The sequence below is a fragment of the Octopus bimaculoides genome, chromosome 9 (assembly GCF_046866305.1).
Source record: "Octopus bimaculoides isolate indiv1 chromosome 9, ASM4686630v1, whole genome shotgun sequence".
Classification (NCBI taxonomy): domain Eukaryota; kingdom Metazoa; phylum Mollusca; class Cephalopoda; order Octopoda; family Octopodidae; genus Octopus; species Octopus bimaculoides.
Genome location: NC_142936.1, coordinates 18,771,857 through 18,789,865, shown reverse-complemented (window position 1 = coordinate 18,789,865; position 18,009 = coordinate 18,771,857). Strand labels below are relative to the sequence as shown.

Here is an 18,009-nt window from a genome sequence, read left to right as displayed (position 1 = left end):
TTATGTGTAAGATGGGAATGATTCACGTTGCCCTAAACAGACAAGGGTAATCATGAGTGGGATAAGAGCTGACTTGTGGGTAACAAAAACAATAATAAATTAATCGCACTCTAAAATAGTTAAAAAAGCGAAACATGGCTAGAAGTGGCGAATTGACGGAGTTATCAATACGTTGGATAAAATGCCTCATGGTATTTATTCTGACTCCCTATGTTCTGAGTTCAAATTCTGCCGAAGTCAACTTTGCCTTTCATGCTTTCGATATCGATAAAAAAAAAAAATAGCAATCTAGGACGGTAGATTTGCCGAACTGTTAGAGACTTGATAAAATTCTTGTGACAGCTTTTCCGGCTCTCCGTGTTCTCACAGTAACACTTTCGATGACATTGGTCCCATATTGTACTGACCCCTAAACGCTTTGGCCTTTCTCTTGGGCATCAACGGCCACGGGGAGAGGGGGAAAATGTAGGCATGGACAACTGTTAGCGTTATCATTTATCTTTTACCTGTTTCAGTCATTGGACTACGGTCATGCTGGGGCACCACATCGAAAGGTTTTTACTAAAAAAAAAGTCGATCCCAGTACTTATTTTAAAGTTTGGTACTTTAATTCTATTGATCTTTTTGGTCGAACCGTTAAGGGGATGTAAACAAACCAATACTGGCTGTCAAGCAGTGGACAGGGAAGACAAGCACAGACAAAAAGATACACACCACACGCACACACACACACACACACACACACACACACACACACACACACACACACACACACACACACACACACACTTACTGTTAACAAAAGTCGGGATGCGTGGCGTTCAGTTATTCCATAAATGAAAAATGTATTGAATATAAAATACTACAAAACGTACCCGTAGGACAGACACCAGGACCTTAATCTTTCATAAGTTATCGACCAAAAATACTAATACCCAATTCCGTGCCTTTATCGTTAAAGACATGAAACTGGGTATTAGTATTTTTGGTCGATAACTGAGGAAAGATCAGGGTCCTTGTGTCTGTCCTACGGGTACGTTTTGTAGTATTTAATACAGTTTTCATTTATATTTGCACACAAACACACGCACAAACACACACGGCAGGTTTCTTTCAGTTTCGACCCGAGACTATAGCAGAAGACACTTGCCTAAGGTGCCACGCAGTGGATCTGAACCCGGAACCATGTGGTTGAGAAGAAAGCTACCCACCAGAGCCACCCTACGTACGCCTACACACACACACACACACACACGGCAGGTTTCTTTCAGTTTCGACTTGAGACTAGCAGAAGACACTTGTCCAAGGTGCCACGCAGTGGATCTGAACCCGGAACCATGTGGTTGAGAACAAAACTACCCACCATAGAGCCACCCTACGTACGCCTACACACACACACACACACACACACGGCAGGTTTCTTTCAGTTTCGACCCGAGACTATAGCAGAAGACACTTGTGCAAGGTGCCACGCCGTGGATCTGAACCCGGAACCATGTGGTTGAGAAGAAAACTACCCACCATAGAGCCACCCTACGTACACCTACACACACACACACACGACGAGCTTCTTTGGGTTTCTTTCAGTCTACCAAATATTACTCAAAAAGCTTTTTATTTATTTATCAGGGTTCACCGATAGAAATGGATCCCTTTGTTTTACTTATTAAAGTGACAATTAGTGATAAGGCTTCCCTTCCAACCCAAGCGAAATCTTAAAAGACTTCCAAATGCAGTTCAAACAGTTGGTCTTCTGATAATAGATTCTTAGTGAAGTGTTCTATTTTGAAACAGAAGTGGGTGTATTCATAGTCAGAGCCTGTGTGTGTGTTTGTGTGTCAATCTCTCGCCACCTCTCTCTCTCACTCACACGTACACACAGTCATAAAGAGTATGCTTATGTGTGTGTATACATGTGAGTTTGCATGTATCATTGGGAAGTTGTTTAATACAGTGTGGGTGTATGTAAATATTATTCAGTGTCCTATGCATTCTTTGACCGTGTGTGTGCTTTGCCTTATGAATGTGTGCGCGCGTGTGTCTGCGTACTTATTTCGGAGTATATGTACTCGGGCAGTGCTTTGGCACATGGCCTTGGGTAAAACAAAATACACGAGTGTCTGAAAGTCTGTTTTTGTTACAGAAAAGTGAAAACACACACACACACACACAATTAAATGTATCTGTAGAAGTGTGAGTGTGTGTGTGTGTATATATATATATATATATATATATATATTACTCTTTTACTCTTTTATTTGTTTGTCATTTAACTGCGGCCATGCTGGAAGCTTTGCCTTTTATTCGAACGGATCGAACCCAGAACGCATTCTTTGTAAACCTGGTACTTACTCTATCGGTCTCTTTTGCGTAGACACTTCAACATCGGTTGTCAAGCGATGGAGGGCGGAGGGTGGGTGGACAAACACACACACACACACACACATATACATGACGGACTTCTTTCAGTTTCCGTCTGTCTACCAGATCCGCTCACAAGGCTTTGGTCGACCCGAGGTTATAACAGAAGACACTTGGCCAAGGTGCCGCGCTGTGGGACTGAACCAAGAACCATGTGGTTGGTAAGCAGGCTACCTACCACACAGCCACGCCTGCGCCTATATATATATGTGTGTGTGTGTGTGTGTGTGTGTGTGTGTGTGTGTGTGTGTGGGTGTGTGTGTGCATGTGTGTGTGTGCATACATATGTGTATGTGTATGTGTATATATATATGTGTGTATGTGTGTATATATATATATGTGTGTGTGTGTGTATATATGCATATATGTATGTATGTATGTATGTATGTATGTATGAATGAATGAATGCATGTACTATGTATATGTGTTACAGTTCTTAATTTCTATTTGCGCTTGTGCTGTGTGCGCGTGTATGTGTATATGAGTTTGTAACGTATTTGTTTGAACATAAAAGATGTAAGATGGGTATACATTCGTCATCGCAATGTTTAATGTATTTTGAAGGTGAAAGAACGGGTATTGGTGTGTGATGTATGGTAAAAGCATAAATATGTCAGCGGCTGTTGGAAACGGTAATATAAATAAAACAGAGAAGAGAGAGAAAGAAAGAGAGAGAGAGAGAGAGAGAGAGAGAGAGAGAGAGAGAGAGAGAGAGAGAGAGAGAGAGAGAGAGGGGTAGAGAGAGAGAAAAGTGGGGTGGATGGAACGATAGGGTGGGAGGGAAAGAGAGATGTGATCTGAGAGAGAACGAGATGAGTAAGGTCAATATAGGGTGAGGTTTATATACATACATACACATACACACCTACATATATATATAATATATATATGCATATATATATATATATATATATATATATATATATATATACATACATACACATACTCATGTATATAAATGTATGTGTATATATATACATACACATACACACATTATGTACACAATGTGTGTGTACATATATATAAACATACATATACGCATAAATACATACACATACACAAGCATACATACATGTTTGTGTCTGTGCATGGCCACATATATAGAAATATATATATATTTCTATATATGTGGCCATATATATATATATATATATATATATATATATATATATATATATATATATATATATATATATATATAATAGACCTACAAAACTAAATAAAGAGAATGTTGTGTGTAGAGAAAAAATGGAATAGGAAAAGCAAGCGTTAAGAGCCGCAAGGAAGTAGACAGAGACAGCCGCCAGTCATAAATGATGAGACTGAGAGAGAGAGACAACAGTCCTGAAGGATGATGAAGTAGTGTTTTGTCATCTGTTGAAAATGTGGACGAAATAACACATAACCTCTCCTTGTATACAGAACTAAAAAGAATTGAAGAGAAGCAGACGATATACAAAAAAAAAAAAATAATAATAATAATAACATGTGGGAAGGGGAGGTGGACAGAGAGAGATAGGGAAAGGGAGGGAGCGGAATGAGGAACGGAATAGAAGCTGGATGACTGAGAATCGGTGTGGAGGACTAAATGAATTAAAAACGCAATAGAAAGAGAAAGAAAAATGAAAGATAAACGATGCTCTGTGGGGAGTGGCCGTGCTAGAGTACCGTCTTGAAGGGTTTTAGCTGAACAAATCGAGCCCAGTACTTACTTTTCTAAAAGCCAGGTCCCTTTTGCTGAACAGCTAAGTTATGGGGGACATAAACAAATTAACACTGGTTACCAAACGGTGGCGGGACACACACACACTCATTCTTTTCTCAAGGCGGTGCTCCGGCATGGTGCAGTCTAATGACTGACACAAGTAAAAGGTAAAAGATAAATATGACAGCCTTCTTTCAGGAGTTCCGTCTACCAAATCTACTCACAAGGGTTTGGTCAGCCTAGGATTAAAGTCGAAGACACTTGCCAGCGACTCTAAATCTGAGAATCTAAGACCACATGGTAGGGAAGCAAGCTTCTTGATTCCTTGCCCTATGGTTTTCGCCTATATGTAAAGAAAATGAAGGGCTCAGCTGTGTGGTAAGAAGCTTGCTTCCCAATCACACGGTCCCGGGTTCAGTCTTACTGCGTGACACCTTGGGCAAGTGTCTTCTACTATATAGCCTCGGGCTGAGCAAGCCTTGTAAATGGATCTGGTAGACGGCAACCGAAAGAAGCACGTCATATATATATACTCTCTTTTACTCTTTTACTTGTTTCAGTCATTTGACTGCGGCCATGCTGGAGCACCACCTTTAGTCGAGCAAATCGACTCCAGGACTTATTCTTTGTAGTACTTATTCTATCGGACTCTTTTGCCGAACCGCTAAGTTACGGGGACGCAAACACACCAGGATCGGTTGTCAAGCGATGTTGGGGGGGGGGGAAGGAACAAACAACATATATATATATATATATATATATATATATATATATATATATATATATATATATATATATATATATATATACAACGGGCTTCTTTCAGTTTCCGTCTACCAAATCCACTGACAAGGCTTTGGTCGGCCCGAGGCTATAGTAGAAGACACTTGCCAACTGTTTAGGGTTAGGGTTGGGGACGGAATTCCCTAACCCAAACCCTAAAACCTTAACCCTAAAACCCTAACCCTAACACCCTAGTGAAGATCGTGCGGTTGTTAATCTGAAAAATTGCCAAACCGTCTGCACAAATTCATTCCGTGCCCAGGCATCGCTGATACGATGACCATTCTAAATATAAGTCAGGGGAAAACAGGGATCTTTTTTAAAACGGGGGCCACATGTTTCATTAATGTTTTACGTAGTGTTTTTGGTACCGAAAGACTTTCAAACTTCGTATACTTATCTATTTTGTGTTATAGAACAGAAAAATATTTTTGCATTCGAATTTATTTCATGTAAAAAATTGTCTTATTTCGATAATTTCAACCAATCACTGACAAGTATTCAGTTGTTTATATTTACTCCTTTGGCTGATTAAGCCATAGCTTCGTTTTATTTGCTTTTTTCATTTTAAATTTGCTTTTTTCATTTTCTTTTTTTCTTCTTCGTTTTATTTGCTTTTTTCTTTTTAAATTTGCTGTTTTACCCTAACCCTAATCCTAACCCTATCACCGATAGAATTGTTTCAGAATCGTTTGTTTATGTAGTCGGCACTTAATGTATATCGGCTGAATGGACGTCAGTGATTGGTTGAAATTACAGAAATACGACAACTTTAACATGGAATAACTTAGGGATTTCTTTTTTTTAAAAGAAGACTAAGAGAAAAAAGATGTTTTATATGACACATTCTACCAGTGTTCCAAGTTTCAAAGTGTTTCGTTAATGAAAAATGTGGCCCCCGTTTTAAAAAAGATCCGAAAACAGTTAAAGAGAGCCCTTGCTCTTGGTATTCAGGTTGATCTTAGATATGTGGCGTTTCTTGATTGGTCCTAGAAGGTGGGCCTCCTGTATCGAGAGGAACTGTATCAGCATCTTTCATTATCTGTACACCATATGTACTTGTATTTCATGTTTTTTTTCTCTATCTTTCTGTATAAATCTCTATATTTTATGTACAGCTTTGTGATTATTCCCTTCCTCATACGCTCAGGGGACAAATAAAAAATTAAAAAAACACTACCAGCCGATGTTGACTTTGCCTTTCATCGTTTCGGGGTCGATAAACTAAAAGCCAATGAAACACTGGGGTCGATGAAATCGACTTACCCCCTCCCCAAGATTTCAGGCCTTGTGCCTTTAGTAGAAAGGAGTATTATTATCGACGTCGTCAGGATGACGAATTGGCTGAATCGTTAGCACTCCGGGCAAAATGCCCAGCGGCTTTTCGTCTGCCATTACGTTCTGAGTTCAAATTCCGCCGAGGTCGACTTTGCCTTTCGGGGTCGATAAAAATAAGTACCAGTCGAGCACTGGGGTCGAATCGACTAGTCCCTTTCCCTGAAATCTCAGGCTTTGTGCCTAGAGTAGAAAGGATTATTATTATTATTGGCCAAGGCCTCATCAACTTTTTCAAGTTCCACTTGAAAAGGAAGATGAGAGTAGAGAGGGAAGTGCTGTCTCATAGCAAATTTGTTGAAAGATGGGTGAATGTTGGAAGAATGGCCAGTATGAATGGACCAATTCTGAGAACACACCTGTAGAAAAAGGTAATGTAAAAGGAGAAAGGGCTCTATACCCCTTTCTTATTTTTCTGACCAGGCTCCCGTGGCTTTTATGGGTTTTTTCACGTATAACCTTTTGAAGCGCCTCCCCCTATTGGGAGTTTTATTTGTTATATCTTTCTCCGTTTTTCCTCTGTTTACACGAACGTTTTCTTTTTTTCGGACAAAACCCTTTGTAACTTTCGTCCTGTCTTTTGTCCTTACATGTTTTTAATTTATATTAGCCCTTGTGGCCAATAGTCCCACTGCGTGTCATCTTGGGCAAGTGTCTTCTACTATAGCCTCGGGCCGACCAAAGCCTTGCGAGTGGATTTGGTAGACGGAAACTGAAAGAAGCCCGTCGTATATATGTATATATATATGTATGTTTGTGTGTCTGTTTTTGTCCCCCCAACATCGCTTGACAACCGATGCTGGTGTGTTTACGTCCCCGTCACTTAGCGGTTCGGCAAAAAAAGAGACCGATAGAATAAGTACTAGGCTTCCAAAGAATAAGTCCTGGGGTCGATTTGCTCGACTAAAGGCGGTGCTTCAGCATGGCCGCAGTCAAATGACTGAAACAAGTAAAAGAGTAAAAGAGTAAGAAAAGAGGGACTTGTGTAAAAACGTCATTCGGTGAAATTCAGCGCTGAGTAACCCCACCCCCGCCCCGCAAAAGAAACAAAAACGAAAACGAAAGAAAAACAACAACGAATTCCCTGACTTAGATGATATTGCAAAATAAATAAACACAGATTCACTGAACATTCATAGTAGTGGTGTTATGGATGTGATAGTTGTGGTGGTAGTGATAGTAGGAGTAATTAAGGACGGTGAGGCATGTTTTAGTAGTGGTGATCGGGGTAGCAGTAGTGGCAGTGGTGAAGATGTTGATAGGGAGGAAATGAAAGTGGTGGTGGTTGTAGTGAAGGCGGTGGCGATGACGGCAGAGTTAAACTTTACAAAAATGTAAAAGGAAAACAGTGACAAATGAAGAAGAATAGAAAAAGAAAAAAAGAAAAAAAAAACTACCCGGGGTACAAAACTAAAATAGAAAATTCTTGAAGAATGAGTGGAAAGTGTGGTGAAACCTGTTGGTAATGGTTGTTGGGTATATATGATAAGATGGTTTAGTGTATTTAGCGAGAGACACAAAGAGAAAGAAGAGTTTAGAATTTAGGGTGGTTGGGGTTTGTGTGAGTTAATGGGTAGATCAACATAGGGTGGGCGTAGCGCGGTTGGTAGAGAAAGATATTGGTGCTGGTGGCGGTTATAGTGGTGGCAGCAGCAGCAGTAGTAGTAGTAGTAGTAGTAGTAGTAGAGATGAAAGTTGCATTATTTTGGTCTCATGTTATTAGGGCCTAACTTCCGCGCTGAGCATCCTCAGGGGTTGGTTGAACAGAAATTAGGTTCACAGGCAACAATGGAGCGATAAGGTCAAGGACTCGATAGGGAGAGCACTGCATCAAACTAAACTTGACTAAGGGTAAGAATAACACCTACATTGTTAGAAATAGGAGCTAAAGCGTTCCAATGCTGTTACAAAACATATAACATATACTCTGATAGGGGTTGCAATCGCCCCGAACACTGAACCGAGAATTCCTTAGACTGACTGGCTAGTTTCGGCTATTTCCGTAGCTATCTTCAGTAAGGCCAGCTCGTTCCGTTGATTCTGGGCTAGCTCGCTTTACAGAGTATACATATTCATCATAAAAAATCTATGGATGATTTAGCAGATCGCTAATGTGTATACAAAAATTAATAAAAACAGCTGTCTGCAATATTATACCGCAATGGAAAATTATAGTCGTCAGCTAAACCTGACTAAAGGTGTGAATAACACCTATATTGCTAGAAACAGGAGCTAAAGTGCTCCAATGCTGTTACAAAGCTCATAACGTATACTATGATAGTGGTTGTTATCACACCGAACACCTATCACAGTATATGTTATCGGCTTTGCAACAGCATTAGAGCACATTAGCTCCTATTTCTAACAATATAGGTGTTATTCACACCCTTAGTCAACTGTTAAAAGGTGTGAAACTATAATGACTTTTCAGAAACCGACTGATGAGGAAATCTGCTGCGAATGGTCCGTGTATGTTGTTTCTGTCCTGTTTGCCGTTTGTTATGTTATTGTCTATGTCATCGCTTATGTTATGTTATCGTCTATTTTTCCGCACGTTATGGTGTGTGTGTGAGAGAGAGAGAGAGAGAGAGAGAGACAACTTCAGGAAACTAACTGATGAGTGTCTGTGTTGGCAGCATTTAATCCAATCACTTCGCAGAATATCAATTAATTCAACTGCAATGAATGGTAGAAAGTTTCACATTTCGAGTGAAACAACACCTTTATCATTTCTCTATTCTCAGTTGAATGGCAATTTCTTGAAACATTAGACTTTCTACTTCTCATTATATCCAATTGTACCTGCCGACATTCTGTTGGCCCGTTCACACACACACACACACACACACACACACACACACACACACACACACACTCATCATCATTGCCATCATAGAAAAGTCACAATTCAAAGAGGGATGTGTAAATTACCCAAGGGTGCGCCAGTGTTACAGTATTTCTATTTATCTCTCATTCTACATCTTGTTGTTTATAAATGCAGGATGAAGTCTGCGGAACATATGGTAGTTATTTTACAACACGTTGTTTCTAGTTCATCTCATTATATAATTGTAATGCCCGGTACACCCGCTTTCTACCCACCGTACATCACCACCGTTCACTTATATTAATTCCACTATAAACACAATGTATACACACATACATACACACAGATGCATTATAAGCATATACAATTATGATACATTTATAATCATATATATATATATATATATATATATAAACACACAAACACGTTTTCTGAATTACCCGGACGTTTTTGAACCATGAGTCTAAATGTGTGTGTGTGTGTGTGTAATATAAACAATGGTAATTTCTTAGTGGAACTCCTTTTAAAAAAGCGTGTGATGTCGTTACTACAACATAATTAATAGATTCAGCCAAAATGGTAAAAGAATATTCGAACATTCCACTTTGCATTTGACTTCCTCTCTCTCTCAAGCTATTTTTCTCTGTCCCTCTATCTTTTTTGTCTCTCTCAGGCTCAGGCGTGGCTGTCTGGTAAGAAGCTTGCTTACCAACCACATGGTTCCGGGTTCAGTCCCACTACGTGGCACCTTGGGCCAGTGTCTTCTTCTATAGCCTCGGGCCGACCAGAGCCTTGTGAGTGAATTTGGGAGACGGAAACTGAAAGAAGCCCGTCGTATATATGTATGTGTATATATATATGTATATGTATATGTTTGTGTGTCTGTGTTTGTCTCCCCCCATCGCTCGACAACCAATGTTGGTGTGTTTAGGTTCCCGTCAAATAGCGGTTCGGCAAAAAATGACCGATAGAATAAGTATTGGGCTTACAAAGAATAAGTCCTGGGGTCGATTTGCTCGATTAAAGGCAGTCATTTGACTGCAGCATGTCCGCAGTCAAATGAGATCAAATTCCACCGCGATCAACTTTGCTTTTGGTAATTTTTCAGATTAACACCCACACGATCTTCACTAGGGTGTTAGGGTTTTAGGGTCAGGGCTAGGGTTTTTGGGTTAGGGAATTCCGTCCCTAGCCGTAACCCTAATCCTAATACCCTAGTGAAGATCGTTCGGGTGTTAATCTGAAAAATTACCTTGCTTTTCATCCTTTCGGGGTCGATTAATTAAGTACCAGTGAAATTCTGGAGTAGATGTAATCGACTAGTCTCCTCCCCTAAAGCTTCGGGCCTTGTGCCTATAATAGAAGGGATTACCATTTCTACCGATAGAGTACCACCTCCATGCTTGGTCTCCTTCCCTCCTCAGTGGTACACCTATCGTACTTAGACGTAAGGAGGGAGTTCTTTCAAAGAATAATTCTCGCGAAAACTTTGATTTGAAGCATTAAACAGTTCGTTTTCACGTTTCTTTCTCTCTTTCAGTCTTTTTCTTTCTTTCTTTCTCGCTCTCTTCTTTCTTCTCTGTTTCACTATCGTTCTATCTCCCTTCTCTAATAGAAATTGAATTTTCACTTGTTAATTGATCGAGATAGAAACATACACACACACACACATGCACACCACACACCTACACCTACACACACAGGTATTTTCTTTTATTCTTTTACTTGTTTCAGCTCGCCGCCTTTCGGTAGAAATGGTAATATTGTAGTTATGATAGCGGCGATGTTGATTGATGATGGTGGTAGCGATGCCAGTCATACAATGCTCGTAGTTGTAATACAGTGGTTGCTGACAGGGGTGGTTATATAGTACTCATATAGTGGGTAGGAGTGGGAGATAATATGATGCGCATGGTGATGGTGGTAGTAATAAGGTAGGTGGTTGAAATAGTGGTAATATAGTGTGGGGATGGGGGAATAATAAGGTGGTGATGGTGATGGTGGTGGTTGTGGTTAAGTGGTGAGGTTCTGATGATTGAAATGAATGACTTTCTGTTGGTGTGAGGAGGTTCTGTGCGTGTGTGTGTGTGTGTGTGTATGTATGGGGGGGGGGTATGTGAATGAAAGAGAGACACAGCATTAAATTGTGACAACAGTATAAGAGAGACGTGTGTTAATATCAAAAGAGAGAGAGAGAAAGAGAGAAGAGTGTGGTTATATGTTTATGAGAAAGAGTAAAAGGGGGGAAACTTTCCAAATTTGATATGAAAGAGAAAGTGTGAGTGTAAGTATTTGAAGATAACAGACGAGTAGAGAGAGAGAGAGAGAGAGAGAGAGAGGGGGGGGAGAAAGAGGGAGGATGAATTTGATATGAGACAGAAAGAGAGAATGTGAATATGAGAGAAGGAAAGAGACGTATAGATAGAGAGCGAGAGATAGAGACAGAGAAAGAAAGTGAAGAATATGGTTATATGTGTAAGAGAAAGACAAGGCATATAAGTTTGAGATGAGAGAGAGAGAGAGTGTGTAAGAGAGAAGAGAGAGAGGGGGGGGAATAAGGATGAAAGAAACAGGGTGTAATGCTGTTATTATTATATTGTGTGAAGCTGCTGAGGCGGGAATGACAATACATACCAAAATATGTACTGAATGTGACACAGAGAATCCGAGGGAAGTGGAAGGGATGGAGGTGACGGTGACAACTGCGGCCTCTGGCGGTAAAAACTGATGCAGGGAAATTTCTGAGTTTTGGATAAGTTAGAAAAGAGCGGTGGTGGGGAGAGGAGAGTATAACGTCTCCAGACCATCTCTTCAGATGTGTGCGTGTACGAATGTGTGTGTGTGTATGCGTGCGAGGGAGAGAGGGAGAGAGAGAGAGAGAGAGAGAGAAAGAGAGAGAGAGAAAGAGAGAAAGAAGAAATGTTTTTCTCTTCCACCACAAACTTATCCAAATTCACGAATTAAAAGTGTGGTTAGGGAACTCGCTTAGCAACCTCATGGTTTCGGGTTCAGTCCCGCTGCGCGGTACCTTGGACAAGTGCCTTCTAAGACTATAAAATTCGCCCCGACTAATTGCTTTGTGAGTGAATTTGGTAGACGGGAACAGTATGGGGGAAGCCCATCACTTATATATATACATATACACACACACACACACACACATATTTATATATATCTTTATATGTGTGTGTGTGTGTGTGTTTGTCTCTCGGCCGTTTGACAACTGGTGTTGGTTTGTTTACGTTCCTGAAACCGATAGAATAAGTACCAGACTTTGAGGGGGGGGTCGATGCACTCGACTTAAACCCATCAAGATGGTGCTCCAGCATGGCCGTAGCAAGTACAACTCATATACATATACACATACATTTACACGCGTATATATGCATACGCACATATATGTTTATGTGTGTGTGTGTACGTACGATATTCATATATGTATATATCAGAATTATATGTGTGTGTATATGAGATATTTAGTACAAGGGAGTTGTGTTCAATACCCTATTCTATACATATACCTCACACACATACACACATGTATTTCATACGTACATCATATACTTGCAACACACACACACACACACACACACACACACACACACACACACACGCACGCACACACACGCATGCATCACAAATTATCAATACACACATATGTATGCATATATGTGTGTTTCTGTATTCGTGTTTCTTTTCCTACCGTTTGACAACCGATAGTGGTTTGTTAACGTCCCTGTAACTAAGCATTTCGGCAAAAGAATAATTACAAAACTTGAAAAAAAAAAAAAAAAAAGGACTCGGATCGATTTATTTGATTAAACCTTTCAAGGCGGTGCTCCAGTATGTCCGCAATCCAGTGACTAAAACAAGCAAATGATAAACATATACGTCCGTCACACACACACCGTCGCTTACGACGTCGAGGGTTCCAGTCGATCCGATCAACGGAACAGCCTGCTCGTGAAATTAACATGCAAGTGGCTGAGCACTCCACAGACACGCGTACCCCTTCACATACTTCTCAGGGAGATTCAGCGTGAATACAGAGTGTGACAAGGCTGGCCCTTTGAAATACAGGTACTACTCATTTTTGCCAGCTGAGTGGACTGGAGCAACGTGGAATAAAGTGTCATGTTCAAGGGTAAAACGCGCCGACGGGTCTCGAACTCACGACCTTACAATCGTGAGCCGAATACCCTAACCACTAAACCATGCACCTTCATCTATACCCACTCACACAGACATATACAACCATCATATAAACATACAACCATTACACACATCACATATACATACAACTATCGTACACATACAATGTGCATGTTACACACACACACACATCACAAACGTACGGACATACACTACACGCGCACACGCATCCATATGTTAAACACTTATTGAGTCAACAATATATGATCGACCTCCGCCGAGTTCGACTTTGCCTTTCATCCTTTCGGGGTTCGATTAAATAAGTACCAGTTACGCACTGGGGTCGATGCAATCGACTTAATCCCTTTGTCTGTCCTTGTTTGCCCCCCTCTATGATTAGCCCCACTGTGGGCAATAAAGAAATAAATATATGATCGACCTGCTAGAAACAACAGCTAAATTTCCTTCAAGTCACTCATACCAGCTTTAAAAAAAAACTGGAAGGACACATTGAACAATGAAGTCCCTCATATCGAATGCGACTAACTCTATCAGTGGTTCTCATCTGGGGGTCCATATATTTCTTGGTGGGGTTCACGTAAGATCTTGTTGCCAAAATTTGTCTGTAATAAACTGGTTGTACTTTTACAATACGCAATATTTTTTTGTATACAATTCCTCAGAATATTTAATTATATAGGATTTTTTAAACATCGAATAGGAATCAAAGGGATCCATAGGTAAAAAATGGTCGAGAACCCTTGAGCTAGATCATAGGGTCCACTGGATCAGGACTGACCTGGGGCTAAACAACATACATACATCACACACAGAGAGACATCACATTTCATACGTGCATGAAATATCGATGACTTATGAATCTACACGATATCAATTTTTGGTAGGGGAGTGTTAGTGTCTGTAGAATCGATTCTGTAAATTACTGATGTATACATACAGCTTATCGAACACTGCAAGATATAAAAGTTAGGCAAAGTCAATATCATATTGATTTGAGTTTGAAACTTATAGAAACATTCCGCGTCCAATTTTCGCGAGTCAGATGTGTCTATGTGTGCTATATTGTGTACGGTCATACGTATATAATTAATGTATGTATGTATGTGTGTATGTATGTATACTCACATTTTTATATACGAACTCATACACACATCTATCTATCTATCTATCTATATAAACATATGTATACAAACACATACATACCTACGTTCGCACGTGCATACATATACATACATACATACATACATACATACACATACGTACGTACGTACACATTGTCACTTCGTTTATGACCGGCTTGAATTCTACGAAGCAATTTAAATACATCTCAACGAAAACATGCATACAAACTCTTACTATATATATATATAAAGAATATATATACATGTATACACACATATATGTACATACTTACATCTACATGTGTATATGCATGCATATCAGGGTACAGGACGTTAGAACAATAAACTACAGACAACGGAACGAACACATAGGAAAACGGAAAGCCCCTTGGAATATCCCTTCATCAGCTGTCTCTATTCTATCTAGACGTTTCGAAGACCAGACAGGACGTACTCTAGAATAGTCTCTTCCTGAGTAGTGGATCATATATATATATATATATATATGAAAAGAGAGAGAGAGAGAGAAAGAGCGAGAGAGAGATGATAACTAGAAACCAGATTAGTAGATAAATTTGTAGCTGCTATGCAGATTGAATGAAATTAATAGAATTACTATCATATTGGAGTGTGACAGAAATATTAAAGTTGTTCCGACTTTGATTTTCACTCAAGGCTGGACAACTTGTGCTCGCGTAGGCACGTAATATGTATTACAATATAATATATAATATACAATTAATATATTTGTGGTGTACATACAAATGTAAACATAAATATATATAAATATATATATACGTATATATGTTTGTATGTGTGTGTGTGTTTAGACGTGTTTGTGTATATATAAATATATATATATTATACATAGTATTTACAATATAGAACTCACCTTGTTGGTTGATAGGCCATGCTAACTAAAGTCCATATCTGTATCAAGAAGTCTTTTCCTGACTTATAATATCCCTCTTGTGAATCTCCGTTACTTGTTGAGCAAAACCTACAGAAACAGCAGCAGTAGTAGCAGCCGCAGCGGCGGTTGTAGTAACAGTAGTAGTAGTAATAGTAGTACAAGTTAGAGTGAGTAAGTTCTTCGCGTATACGTTGCGCGTGTTTGTGTTTGTTTGTGTGTGTGTGTCTGCTTGTCTTGTGTGCGTGTGTATTAAATCTTGTACAGCTGTAGGTTCTCTGCAGCTGCTTCTTTACCTCCAAGAGCCCACTGACTAATTAATAATCACCTTTAATTAATTTGGTTTTGTGATATCGCTTCGTCCTACGTGCGTGTGTTCATACGGTGTAAATAAATGAATAAATAAGTATACGTATAATTATAGGGTTTTATAAATCATGTGTTTCCTTCCAAGTCTCAGATTTAGTTAATATTGTGAAGAAAGAAAGGAAGAGATTCACCGCTAGAACTTTTTCCTCTTCATTCAATTCACGTCAATATTAGATAGAGAGTAGAAATAAAAGAAAGACTTTTAATTAGAATTATTATGGCAGTTGTTATTGTTGATGTTTCCTCCTTTTTTTTCTTCTTCTTTCTTAGTAATTCGTCTTTCAACAAAAGACAGTATAATTGCAGCAAGAGAGAAGTCAATGTGTGTGTGGGTGGTGGGTGGGTGGTATGGGGCAGGGTATGTGTGGGTGGTGTGGGTGGGTGGTATGGGGCAGGGTATGTGTGTGTGTGAGGGGGAAGGAATTGGGACGACTGCATTTATTTAATTTTCTGACAGCTCAGTTTTTTTTTACTAACAAAACAATTGCTTACAAAGAATACATACATACACACGTACAGACGTGCCCAACACACACACACACACACACGCACACACACACACACACACACGCGCACACACACACACTCACTCATACACACACACACACACACACACACACACACACCACACACACACATTTTGATAATGGTTTCAGATTTTGCCGCGAGGTTAGCAATTTCGATTACATCGACCCCCAGCGCTCAGCTGGTACTTATTTTATCGACCCCGAAAGGATGGAAGGCGAAGTCGACCTCAGCGGAATTTGAACTCAGAACGTAAAGACAGACAAAATACCGCTAACCATTCTGCGAGTTCGCAGTCTCATTCATTATTGATTTTACTTTCAAGTTTTTGGCCAGCAATTTCGAGGGAGAGAATAAGACGATTACATCGACCTCAAAATACAACTGGTACTTATTTTATGGACTCGAACTGGTGAAAAGCAAAGTCGATCTCGGCGGAATTTGAACCCAGAACGTAAACATATGTATTATTATTATTTGTTGTATTTGTCTTTCGTCCTACCAAGGTTGGTGAGTACTGAGGTTGATGCTGTTGTCTGGTCCCTTCCCTTCAAAATTGATGGCTTATACCTAATGTGAAACTATTATTATTAATCGAGCTGGTAGAATCGTTAGCACGTCGGGCAAAATACTTAGCGGTGTTTCACCCGTCTTTACGTTGAGTTCAAATTCCATCAAGGTCGACTTTACCTTTGGTCTTCCGAGGTTGATAAAATAAGTATCAGTTGAGCACTGAGTCGATGTAATGGACTAACCTCCTCCAACAAAATTTCGGGCGTTGTGCCTATAAAAAAAACGATTATTATTATTATCATTCTAGTTCAAATCCAGCTGAAGTCAACTTAGCCTTTCATTCTTCGAGATCGATAAAATAAACCAAAATAAATACCAGCTGGATTTATGTAATTGACTTTCCATTCCCATCATAATTCTTTTCTGCTCTAGGCACAAGGCCCGATATTTTGGGGGAGGGGCACAGTCGATTAGATCGACCCCAGTACGCAACTGGTACTTAATTTATCGACCCCGAAAGGATGAAAGGCAAAGTCGGCCTAGGCGGAATTTGAACTCAGAACGCAAAGCCCTTCCCATCATAATTGCCAGCCCTCTGCCAAAGTTTGAAACATTACTATTATTTGGTCAACCACTGCGGGGCGGTAACATCGACTAATTCCTCTCCACCAATAAAAAATGTATTGGATAATTGCTCTGGGCCAACCTTGAGAGTGAAATATGGTAGACGGAAGTTATACCACCATCACCACCACCATCACCATCACCATCACCACCACCACCACCACCACCATCGCCACCGCCAAATTTGAAGTTTAGATATAAATGCAGGTATAACTGGATGGTTAAAACTATCGCTTTGTAACAGCATGGTTTCTGGTTCAGCTCCACTGCACGGCATCTTGAGCAGGAGTGGTTGATATATCATTGTCCATAAGACTACTTGGTCAAGGGTTAAGGAACAATAATAGTAGCTGTAGCAAAACCAGTAGCAGTAGTCGATACCAATCAGTAGTCGATACCTATCAGTTGATGGGTTTGAAGTACGTTATTATTCAAAAAAAAAATTTCTGGTCTTGCATAGAGAGGAGCAAAGTTATTTTTATACGATTACAATCGGAAGAAAACACCAGCATTTCTGCTCATATTTCTCCGATGCCAACAAAGAGAGTCTGACTGTGGCTGCCTGACTGACCTTAATCGATTTGGCCTCTCTCTCTCTCTCTCCCACACGCACACGCACACGCACACCGTCTTTGTGTTTAAGCTTTCCCTCCCAAGCTAACTTCATCACCGTTCGGAGTAATTCCTCTGAGTAATGTGCATC

At 39.9% G+C, this 18,009-nt stretch overlaps 1 protein-coding gene across 1 annotated transcript in view; it reads right to left on the bottom strand.

The window, feature by feature from the left end:
- The window catches only part of LOC106868091 (LHFPL tetraspan subfamily member 2a protein), a 39,124-nt gene extending 21,712 nt beyond the window's left edge, over positions 1-17,412 (bottom strand). Inside the window, exon 1 of the mRNA XM_014913207.3 lies at positions 15,258-17,412. The gene's annotated coding sequence lies outside the window, so the exon portion shown is untranslated. The remainder of the gene's footprint in view (positions 1-15,257) is intronic.
- Between the last annotated feature and the right edge of the window lie 597 nt (positions 17,413-18,009).